Here is a 12,547-nt window from a genome sequence, read left to right as displayed (position 1 = left end):
TGCTTGTCTGGGCAGCTTGACACCCCCTTTTCTGACAGTAGTGCATTTGGCTATATTCTTCAGTTGTGTGTTACTTACATAGATGGAACACCAAAATGCATGGCACTTGAGAAATTCAAAAGTGTGATCTTAATTACACAAGCAAAGAAATATAGCAGATTTTTTTCTTTCCAGAAAATATTGCTCCAATAAATTCATGTGTATATTAAAAAAAAGCTGTTCATACTATCTACCCCTTGTAGCTTAATCTTGTGGGACAAGATGACATTTGATGAAAGAAAAAAAAATATAACTACCTTTATATACTGCAAGGATTCTTGCATAAAAATGAAATGACTGTGCCCTCCTCATCTTGAGCACAAAATTGTTGTGTAAACAGCAGATCACACCTATGGCCGAACAAAAATACAGTTAAACTGTGTATTTAACTCCCAATTAAAAAAGAAGATAGTTGTTTTTTTTGTTGTTTGTTTATTTGTTTGTTTTTTTAGGAGAGATGTTTTGGGCAATATTTGCATATCCAGAAACTGGAAAGAAAACAAGTCCAAATACTTGTTCTTAGTTATCCTATCATTTACCACTCTAATCAAGAAGCAGGAAAAAAAAATCCCTTCCCATCCCAATTTATAACTCTAAAGAGAGATGCTAAAGAGTCTAAACTCTCCCCATTTATCCTATAGCATCTATGCTTCTGTCTTAGCCTCTTAAACCTTAACTTTAGAAACACAATATGCATTACAGTTTTTTAACAATTTCTTTATCATATTATCTCAATTTTAAAATGTTTAGCCTGAAATTTTCCTTGTTGAGCATCATCTCTGTTCTGAGTTTTTACATAACAAAATTATGTGGGAAACCAAATATTTCCCATATTTAAAAATTCTTGCAACACTTTTGTTCAGAAATATTTGGCCTCCACACTTAGAAATGAAGATGATGGATGATTTCTCTTGGTGTTTTTGTTCCTCAAGAAAAGCAACCTCAGTTGCACGCGTTTTAAGTATCTGAAAAAATGCAGTTCATGTGTGTTTAAAATAGATTTAATGGAGCCCTTTAGCTTAATTTTCTAAAAATTCTGTCTGCAGTGTGCATACACGAAGCAACACAGATTTTTCTGAGTTTCTGTAGACTGTCATAGGACCAGACACTAGAACAGATATCAAGGAAACAAATTGCTTTCTTAGCCTAGTAATATTTCCCTTGCTGAGGTCTAGGCAGGTTGGAGGGAAAATTAGCCTCTCATTTTTTGAAGGAGAAAGGAAAATAGGAATTATGTGATCATATAATTGAGGATTGTAAATCATACACAAAAATAAGTTAAATTATGGTAAACTGTTAGTATTGTTCCATATTTTGAGTATCTTTTCTGAAACTTTAGGGCCTTTTGACTTTTTTTTTTTTTGAATATATGTTATTCTCCAGACTTCTACCACAAAAACTCTGAGTGGTTTTGGTGGGGAAATATCTTGGGCTAAAGCTCTCTTCTGTTGATCTGTGATTGACTCATAGCTATGAGCAACTCATAAAGTACAGTTTATAGATTTAAATCCATATCAGCTCAAGCTATCTAAAAATTGTTTCTCAGCACAAAAAGCCAGGCTACTTACAGCCTCTCTTCTATGACTGTTCATCCCTATAGGCAATGTGTGATGATTAGTGGCTTGATCAAGAATTAGAAGAGGCTGATACTGGTTTGTTTAGACCTTTCATTTCACACCATAAGCCCAGCACTAGTGTCTGCATTCACTTTTGTCTGCCCTTAGCCTTCCCACTTTTGCCCTACAAAATGGCCGCATCAATTTATGTTCTCCCTTTACCTAAAAGTTATCAACAAACTGCTACATAGCACTGCAGGCTTTAATCAACCCTCCAAACACTTGAAGTTTTTACTGTGCTTATTTCATTAATATGAAACAAAACTAGCATCTCACGTAAAAATAATTATTAGGCTGAACTTTTGATCCCATCCAGAGCCACAGCTCTATTTAAATATGTTATGGGTCATTTTTTTTTGAAACCAATCACTTCAATTTTAACTACAGAAATCTAATGTGGAGAGCTAAGTGACACCAAATAACAATTTCTCAGTGCTTTCTAAAACCCAAGTTTCCCACATATATACACAAAGGCTGTAGATATGCATTTTTCAATTACAAATATAGGCAACAAAGTTCACCAAAATAATTTCAAATGGGTTTTAATGCAAAATAAGTGGTCTAAGAGAGGCTTTCCAATAGCAGTCTCTTTAAGAACATCAGCTGTAGCTATATTTCCCTCTCAGAAGTCCTGCATTAAAAAAATTGGCTCCAAGGTTAAAAAATCTCAAGCAACATACATTTTCAGTTCAGTTCTTAGCATCTGGTAACAAAATACATAATGAGAACACATCAGAAAAGCTCTGAATACAGTCAGACATTGAGATAACTATTTATCCTGATTAATTATAAAATTCTCAAAGTCTTCTGTGCTATTTTTAGAACCTTGATTTAATACAGAGAAAGATTATTAGAGGGAAGGACGTGGTGCAGGATAAAAGACAGTTTTCACACTAAATTCAGCATTTAATGTTAATAAATATTCTATATTAATGCCACAGTAAAAACTATCACCTGGTGCTTTCCCACGCAAAAAGCAGCAGAAAGAGCTTTCAGTGGCTATCGTTGTTTGCCCTTCACACCTGCCTCATCCACCAACTGGATCTATCTTGGAGGAGAGACCTTAAATTCCTGCAAGCAAGCTGTAAGGCACATGCAGTAGCAGCAGTGTACTGACATTTGCTAAGCACCAGCGTCCCTCAAGTGACTGGGAGCGAAGCCATTGACGTCACTGAACAATAGGCAAAATATTTCCTCCTCCTCCATAGTCCTGAACTGTAAACACCCAGCTTGCACACAGCAGGCTGAACATTTGGGGAGAGGCGGAGAAGGAGAATGTGAAAAACTCTCAAGTGATGCTGCTGAAAACAAGCAGCTGTTCCTGCATAACCAGCCTCTTTTTATCCCTTCCATTTTGCTGTGAAGCTTGCTGATGTCTCCTTAGTGTAGATCACATGGTGTAGAAGACAAAGCTAAAACATACTATAAATAAAAATGTGTCTTCTGAACTCACAAGGAATTTTTGAAAATAAAATGCCTGATCTTGATTTAAAAAAACAAAACAAAACAAAACAAACAAAAAAACACTCTCTCCCTCTTTCTTTCTCGGTTATGGATAACTACAATATTGTAACAGTCATCCATGTATTTTGGGCAAGGTGTGGTGCACTGCATATAAGTGAATTTCCATCTTGGTCACCCTCCCTCCAAGCACATACACTATTGCAAGCCAAAGGAAAAAAAAAAGGTAAAATTTTTGTATTCAGAATTACAAAATCACACAGATGAGCATATGCTCTACATTCACTATAAAGACTGCTTTAACCCCTTAAGTTGGAGTGTTATGCTTACATTTTAAGCAGAAAATAAAAAGTCAGAGTTAATCCTGAAAATTGAAACCTAATTACAGCTTCTTGTGACTATATCTCAGAAATACTGACACATAGATTTGTTAGGACTTGTCAGTTATTGAGTAGAACTATTTACATCTGTATAAACAGTTAAACAGTGCTGGCAAAATGTGAATGCAGGGAACATTATTTGTCTTTTTTTTTTTTTTAACCTGCAGCCTCTTGATACCAGCTGCAGTCCTATGAGTGGTAAATCTTCCCTGTTTTCAAAGTACTCCTGGGAAGATCCCTGGAGTGGTGAAGGAGACCACAGAGTAGTGGCAGGGCTGAAGAGAGCTCAGAAATGCTGTACCCCTCAAAAGGCTGAAGGAAACTACTGAATCAGGGAGCCCTGAAAGCTGCTGTAACCTACCACAGGGAATGCACGGGCTTATTTGGTCCAACAGTGTCAGCTAGAGAAGTGGATTTCTTCCAAAAATTCCTTGGATTCTAAAGCCAGTATTTGAAGAAACCCTAAGAGAGAGCCCCATAAAGAGACAAATTTTGTTTAAAAGGCTTGTCTGAAAATACTGTTTGACATGCCTGGAGAGAACCTTGGAGTGCCAAAGGAAATACTTGCGTCACCAGATTGCTAACTGAATAGTCATCTCCATGGAAGTCAAAGTGATCCAGGCGATCACCATTTTTATCTTCCTCTTGTTTTGTTAGGTTTTGCTCACTTTGCCCATAGAAGGTGGTGAACAAGCCTTCTTCCATCACATTTGTTCTCAAAACAAATACTCGGAAGTCACCCCCAATACCAGGTTCTGCAGAGGGCAGCATTAAGAGCCATGGAGAGACAACATTTTTTCCTGTCCAATGCTGCTCTCTGTTGAATGAAGTTGTAGGCAGCACATCACATTTGCAGTATATATTGATTTATGATTTCAAAATGCTGAACAAACAGCTCATTTTTCCAAACAGACCACAACTAATTACTCATTATCCCCCCATTTAATGTGCAGGAAAAGTGGGTGGACAAATAATGTAGCTTTGTTGTACAATTAATCTGCTAGGCCACAGTGCATTAGGGATGTCATGTTCAGCTGCTCTGCCTGTGCTGAATTAGCTCCACTCTTTGAAGCACCCAGACGAAGGAGAAGAAGAACCTCATCACCTCTTCTGCACTGCACACGCTGTGGCACTTCTGGGGTTGGGCACCTACTGGGCACATGTTCTATCCTGTTAGTCGATGAGCAGGCACTTGGTAAGCAAACAAAGGCTGAAACGCAGCTTCTCATCTTCCCAGGGAAAGGACGTGTAGCAAAGTTACACTTCACTGGATTCTTTTTCCTTTCATCTTTCTTTGTCAGTTTTGTCTTTCCATGGGCTGCTCTATTGTCAAAGGTCTCCTTTCTGCTGCAGAACTAGGTGGCAAAATCAAAACATACAGGGACAAAAATAAGCAGATAACTGAATAAGTGTCTGCCTGGCTTGACAAGGTACAGTCAGATGTGTACGTGTAAGATTAGCATAAAATGCTATTTTCCTGCTCTGATAGACTCATATCCTTGCTATACTTGTACCTGAACAACCACCTGTAATGCAAAGCAGTGCACTTGCTTCAGTGGCATACTTCTCGTTAGAGACTGGGAAAGCCTTTCACTTCTTTGGGAAGGCAAAACGTTAAGTACATTTATTTCATTCATAGTAATGTACTTTTAAAATATACCTTTAGGCATACATTTGTGCATTTAAGTTTTACTAGCACAAGTATTCACAGAGCACACATTTATCCTTGGTTCCTTCCCTACGCAGATATGAATAGCATTTGATACATTCTTACTCTTGGTAACTTCCAAGGTTTTCTACCTTTGCCCTTTCACATTGCTGAAAGCAGGTCTTTCTCAGTAAATACTGTGTTTGGACACACCAGCATTTCAAGTTACTCCCTGAACATGTGTGTTGAAGGAATAAGGGATAGGACAGGAGAGGAGTGAGAGAAAGAAAAATGAAAGAAAACTTCCCTTGGTGAAGGAAATGGGCTTTTTGTATTTTTATAACTCAAAACATGAATAGCTAAATGGATTCTACACAAATTCACCTTCAGGCAGAGCCTGAGAAAAGAAAATGTGGTGAAAGTACTAGAAAAGTGTGCTTTGTAATGAAGTCTCCTAAAATTTTAACTTCAGAGAATTTGCATATAATTAAAAGATAATGGAACATAACATTTCCTTTAGTTCCCGGTTAAGCTGAAACAGTAGAAAGTGTAATTTATTAAAAAGAGCATAAGGAGCATTTTCCCTTCCTTTAATCAGACCTATGACCATTAGAAAAATCAAAGGTAAAGCTAAACCACGTGTACAATTCAAAACATTAACAAATTCTTTAGCTTATATACACTGTGAGAAAATACTTTGGTAAATAGCATCATAGTGTTCCTGGGAAACAATGGTAGAGCCGTTGCATTGCTAAATTTTCAGAGGCTAATATTTCTTTGCAGAGCAGTCTATAGAAATTCGTACTGTAGATATTGCTTTAGGATCTATAACATTACAGGCATTTCAAACATATTGAATTAAGCCTCTCTTTCTTTGATGAGTCCTTCAGCAGTCATGAGAGGGAATTTTATTGAAAAACAGGTTTTTATGTGTCCAAAAGTTGTTGGCATCTCTAACTGAACTAATTATATGTCCTTATTATAATTTAGAATTTAGACTCAGATTGTGAATTTTGGCAAATATGCTACAGCCAGAATTCTAGACTGAAATGCAGTGTGTGAAGCACATATTTCTACATAAAGCAACTGAAGGAACACATCCTCTTCACCAGAAAAAAAAAAAAAAAAAAAAATAGATTTTTGATATGGAAAGCAGAGAATTCTCTGGATACCATCTTGAACTTCTATGGAGGTCACCTTGAATTCATATTGCTGTTAACACAGGAGAATTTGATGGTTGGTCAGTATTTCCAGTCTTTACATAACAGCTGGATGTGTATTTGTTGTGGTTTAACCTGGCCGGCAGCTGAGCACCACACAAACAGTGCACCCAGCAAGAGTATCAATGTTGTTACCATAAAGTGGTCAGAACAGGTAAAAATACCATCAAATGTGACTGAAATCAGATCAACAATGATAAAAATCAAAGACAGAATGATATGTACATCTTAGCAGTAATTTTCAAATCACTGAATATCTTGACTCCAAAAGTTCAGTGGTCTGGTTCATAAAAATCTCAAGGGCTGTAAAATTAAAGCAATGTGATTTCTACTACTTGGAATAATTGAACCCAGTAGACATATTAGGAGAAGCATCTTGATGTTTCTGGTCCAGTTTTTGAGAAGTCCAAAGGCAACATGAGTAAACATATACCTAATAAAAAGTATTCAGAAAGCCTTAGTAAACTGTAAAAGAAAAGTTGAATTCAGTCTTTCATTGAGGACCTAAGTTAGTTTTTATCCAGTAACTACTGCACTGTAGAAACTGATTATACTGCTGCAGAAGACAGTAAAGCTTTGACACGTAAAGGAAATTAAGCACAGGTGGGTCTATTGTTCTCACTGACTAATTGCATGTTTAAAATTAGACATTCATTAAAGAACACTTAATTGAAGTACAGAACTGCAGTGAGAAGAGGATTAGTTCTTACAAAACTCTCATTATTCAAGCAAAGCTTCTTCTCTGGCTCTGTGTCCTATGTCAGAGGAGATAAACTCTTATTGCAAGCATAGTGGCTTCAGCTCACAGAAGCTTACAATATGGCTACAGTGTTTACTTTTTATCATAGGAAATTAATATAACTCCCATCATAATGAATTATTTGTCAGATACATCCCATGCAAAACTCCTAGAAAACATCATACAGCCTGGAAATGTTCTTTTTTTTTTTTTTTTTATTTATTTATTTTCCTAGTATGTTGTTAAAATACAATTAAATTAATGCAAAACCCAAGATACTCCATGTTGTACACAATCAAATGCTGATAAAGGCTAAGATGCTGACATGCAAGGTCATAGCAGCTGTGCTAAGTCTTGGCTTATCCCCAAGGTTGCCCTGACATTCCTGGTGTTATTTATAATTCTGGAAGTTAAGAGCAGATTTATTTACTTAATAGGAGGCTCAATCTATTGCTCCAGAGCTACCTTAGTAGAAAGGCTGGTGTATATCAAAGGCTGATGTTTATGGATCGCTGAAAATATAAGGCAAGCAAAACAAAACAGAAAGAAAATGCACTAAGAATTTTGAGAGGTACCAGTAAAGAACAACGTACTTCCTTTGGCTAGATATTCATTGTACATTTAGATGAAGAACATGATTTCATCCAACATTTCTGTGGTTAATTTGCAGCCAGGATGTTTATATAAAGTAAATAGCTGGAATTGGAAATTTGATTCTTTGCTTACCGTAATATCTTAAAACTGAAATGCATTTCATGAGTTTAGCTCAGAACCTGGCTTATGCACAGCTAGAATTTTTACATTCACGTCTACAATTCACTTAATAATTTTCTCCTGGCCCTGGTCACTCATTGCCATACATCTCTTTCACACAAATACAAAGTGAAAAGGAAAAAAGAGGTTATGAAATATTATTGCCCACACACTTTTTTAAAAGTACAAAAAAGCAAACATACAAAACAATGAAAAAGAGTTTCATATTGGTAATTCTAGTGGGAATCATAGTATGAAATGACATATCATATTTAGAAAGTGGTCATTGGAGTTATCATATTTTAGACATAGACCAACACAGTGTGTCACCCTAAACTAGCAACTGTTTTAGCTGAGCAGTAATGAGGATGTGCAATAAAGTTATTCTGTATTATACTGACCTTGGAGAAAAAAATAAAAATGAAACAAAACAAAACAAACAAAAAAACAAACAGAAAATTCAATGTTATGTCAATATATCTTTTTTATTTTGGATTAAATATTGCCTCTCTTCCATCTTAACTTTTCTTTTCAAGATGATTGTATTATCTAGAAGATTTTACTGCACAAACTGTCTGGATTAAATTTAATCAATAAAACATTTTAAAAAATGAGTTTCTGTGTTAAATGAACACTAGATTATGCACCTGCAATCTGGAAGAGAACAGAAAATGGGGATACAATCAGCTATTATATATATTTTCTCTTCAAGCATTATCATTAATTTTGTTACTGGTTGTAGCATTCCTTTACTTAAAGGTTTCTGTCAATTGCCGTGAAAATTCTGCTGTTCTTTCACTTTAAGACAGCTATAAGAAGGAGCAGTTGCATTTAACAGACTTCTGGAGGAAGATCTAAGAGAACAGAAGTTCATCCTTCATGTGAGTAAGAAGTCTGTTCAGTTAGAATTTGCTTCTGTCTTTAGGCATATACCAGCAAAGCTGCTAAATTTCAGACATTGAGCTTCAGACTCTCAGAGTGGACATTCTACACAAAAATGCAATGAAAAAAAAGCTAATTCATAGCTATCAATAAAGGCTTTCAGTCTTTCTTATTCAAGAGAGTTACTAAATCACAACCATGCAATTGCAGTCTCAAGCCATGTGATTTCTGACCTGTCACAGGATCTTACAATTTTGATAACATTTTCAGCTTTGCAAAGGTCAGAAATCTGAAATGGAGCAGTATATCATAATGAGTATTTAAAGACATGGATCCCTTATGTGTCTGCATAGTTTTTTGTTAGATATGGTACTGTGGACAAAAATCTTAATGGGTTCTATTGCTTTGGCATAAAATGCTAAGCTAATTTTTTCCTTAAGACAAAAAATATTTGTCAAAAAGATACACCTTAAACTGAAACACACAAAAAATGAGGCTTTTTGTGAGTAAGGCATTCAGAATACATTATTTATGTACCAGAAATTCACATTTTATTAATTCTTAAGAGCTAGAGTGTTTTGGTTTTTTTTTTTTTTCATAGTGGCATACAATTGTTAATCAAAAGGTCTCCTCTGTACTTCTTGGAATAAAGCCAAAGCAAAATCACATTATGCCTGAAGGGATAATGCAAATTATCTCTCTTGTTTATTATCTACTTCATTTCAAGCGTTTTTCAGCAAATGTTTGAGTTTTCACTCTTAAATTACACTGAGATACTGTTTCATACAGACGCGTCTACCATTCCAGTGCCCTCTGCTGGAAGGAATACATCCAGTCTTTTCATGGCAAAGTAGAGTGCAGTGAGTAAGGGCTGGTGTCTCGACTCAAAAACTGGGTGTTCCTGGTGACACGTGCAAGCGGTTGGCTGGTACATGACCAGTGTATCCACAGGCAGATGTTTGATCATTATCTGTCTCCAGCACAAATAAAGATTCCATTCAAAAAGTAAAAACACCAAGTTGGGAAAATGTGAAAATTGCACAGTTAAGTACCCCAAAGTCAGGAAATGCCAGAAGTAAAGTATCAAATGGAAATGTGACTCTAATCCCATGTGTGTATACATTTACAGTGCAGACTTTAATTATACAGAGAAAAACCTAACTCTTTTTCTACATGTTTTGGGGATACTCTTAAATTCAGGTAGTTCTTTGTATTGTTGGCCATATATAGTGATTTGCCCGAACCTATTATCTACATTAAATTGCCCAAAATAATTTCAGGTACTGTCTGTTTTTTTGTTGTCCCTCCATAAACAGCAGATGCAAAGTAAATTCATTCATAAACAGACTGAAAACAGAAAGTCAATCTGAATTGCTCAAATACTCTCTTTTTAAACAATAAATTATTTAGTAGAATAATACATTTAGCCACCACTTACTACCAAGCCAAATAATTATCCATAACTAGTATTTTGCATATGACAAGGACAATTAAATCAGGACTTGCCTCATTTTGTAACCAGCTATCTATCTGAAGTGAATGAAGGATGAGCTAAAATCATTTGTAAAACATAAATTGTGAAATGAAAACAAGCAGATCTCTCTATCAAACAATCATTTTCAAAAAATTATTGATAAGGTAACATGGATTAAATATTAATTTGCTGTATTTCAAAATTTCTCCATGTTTTTGACTGGCATAGCTTTTCTCTGGAAAATAAATTACTTTGAGATCAAGAATAGCATTGCTATGCAAAAAAAGGCTGGTAAAAGTGACTGGGAAAGAAGCAGCACACAGAAGGAAAGTCTTCCTATATTTCTTCTGGTTTTGATTTAGCTTGCAGTGACAGATCTGGAAACCACTTCTATCCTGAATTCATTCTGAGGAATAGAGGGGAAAATAAGAATCAAAGAGCTTACTTGTTTCAATTTGAGATAGTTTAATTAAGCTTTATTTATAGATGAACAATTAAAAATAGAACATGTGCTGCTGTGTTCAAGGTACTACATATCCTGTAAATGACACAGCTATCAAAATCCATTTGTAAAATCATTCATGTGTATTTCATGTCCAGTTTTACCTTAAGACAACTGAAGTTAGGCACAAGCTATACACATGATATACTTTTGTTTAAAATCATACCCCACATACAATCTAGTCATTCAGGTTTTCATCAGAAACCAAAATTGTTGTTCACTTGCAGCTGCTTTTTGTCAGCCTAGAGTTTATTTTAGAGAGCATTACGGTAATATGAGTAAATCCCTCCCAGCAGGAGTTTGGTACAGACTGGAGAAGCCCTTCCCCTACATTACCTGGAGGCAGCACAGTGTTCAGCAAGTCCCTTGGATCTGAGCAGATGTGGTGGGAAAATCTAATTAAATGGATTTTTTTCTGGGGCTGGTGGTTTTGCGTTGCTCTGGAGCAGAAATGCTAATACAGCAGTGATAGACCCAGCCGTGTTTTGCTGTGGAGAAGTCAGAGTACAGAGTGTACAAACAGGGCATGTTCACAGACCCCAGGCGTGAAGACGTGTCTAACGTAGCACTACCAGCACAATCAGGCAGTGTAGCTTGTCTGTTCAAAGGCTTCCATCAAAGATCTTTAAGGTTCCTTCCTACAATTTAAAGCCACAAAGGAAAACAAAACCATCTTGACTTCCTTTGCCGGGGGAAGTGCATGATTTGACTAAGTCTGTCTGACATGTGCTTATCCCTTCTTCCAGGTCCCACAGCTTTCCAGCAAGTGAGCCACAAAACTATTCCCCACTCATTCAGACAGGAAAATCCAGCAGTACAAGAACATATTTTTCTTTCCCTTCAGTTGAATCTTTGCCCATCTTCATATTGTGGGCCTCATTTTATTAGAGGGATTATTCCCTGTGTATTTAAATATATAGGAAAAAGGAAATTGTCTAGAAGCACACAGTGATCTCACTGCTGTATCACTTTTCCCACGAGGCTATTTTGGACTCAATGACAGGATCCTGGAGTTTACAGCTCAGGGCCACCCGACCTGAGAGGCTGACTGTTCTTCTATTCCCTCCCTTGGTTCTCAGCACTGTGCAAATGAATCAAGAAGCCTGTAGATGTTTTGAGTAACATAATATTTGACTGTTAACACATGTGGTGTTGCCTTCATTAGTGATTTCCTCATCAATTTGGTGACATGCAGTGGAATGTTGTGGCAACTGATGAAGTGGAACTATCTCAGTCTTAAATCTAAATGAAATTACTGCTACTTTGAGTGTGTACAGACCTAGCATGAAAATTAAGTTTAAAAGCCAAAAAATAAAATAAAAAGACAAACAAACAAAACCTCAATCTAACTAGAAATGACTGTGGAAGGATTTTTTTTTTAATTAATTTCCAGAACCAATTTAAAAATTCAATGGCTGAAGCCAGCTAAGATAGTCTTATGTAACCATTAGTCCTATGATAACACCTCACAAGCACTGACAGGTGGGATGAAAAATAATATTTCTCACATTTCTGTCTAAGTGTACAAGAAAAATGTGTTACTTTCTAGAACCTTTGAGAATGAAATGGAGTTGTTATTGCATGTATTCTTGTATCCTTAAGTGAATAAGTTATTAGGGGAAGCTATGTTAAAGAAAAGAGTTTCAGCATAAAAATATCTTGTTCTATGATCATGAAGCATATGATAAGGAATGAAAAAGGCAATAAATTGATGGCTCTTCGTTCAACTACCATGAATTTTCTGTTTTTCTCAGAAATGCCTATTGGTTCATTGCTTATATATTCCAATGAAATGCAGCTTTTATGAAAATTTCTGCAAAAGAAGAATCTCCC

The 12,547-nt window shown here is 36.0% G+C and overlaps 1 long non-coding RNA gene across 1 annotated transcript in view; it reads right to left on the bottom strand.

Annotated features, from left to right (window-relative positions):
• The window catches only part of LOC310896456, a 30,432-nt gene extending 25,783 nt beyond the window's left edge, over positions 1-4,649 (bottom strand). Inside the window, exon 1 of the long non-coding RNA XR_014581508.1 lies at positions 2,610-4,649. This is a non-coding gene — a long non-coding RNA (uncharacterized lncRNA). The remainder of the gene's footprint in view (positions 1-2,609) is intronic.
• Positions 4,650-12,547: the final 7,898 nt, after the last annotated feature.

The sequence above is a fragment of the Anser anser genome (genome assembly GCF_964211835.1).
Source record: "Anser anser genome assembly, chromosome: 3".
NCBI classification, from domain to species: Eukaryota; Metazoa; Chordata; class Aves; order Anseriformes; family Anatidae; genus Anser; species Anser anser.
The sequence above is the reverse complement of the archived record's forward strand: the minus strand, read 5'-3'. Positions and strand labels throughout refer to the sequence as shown.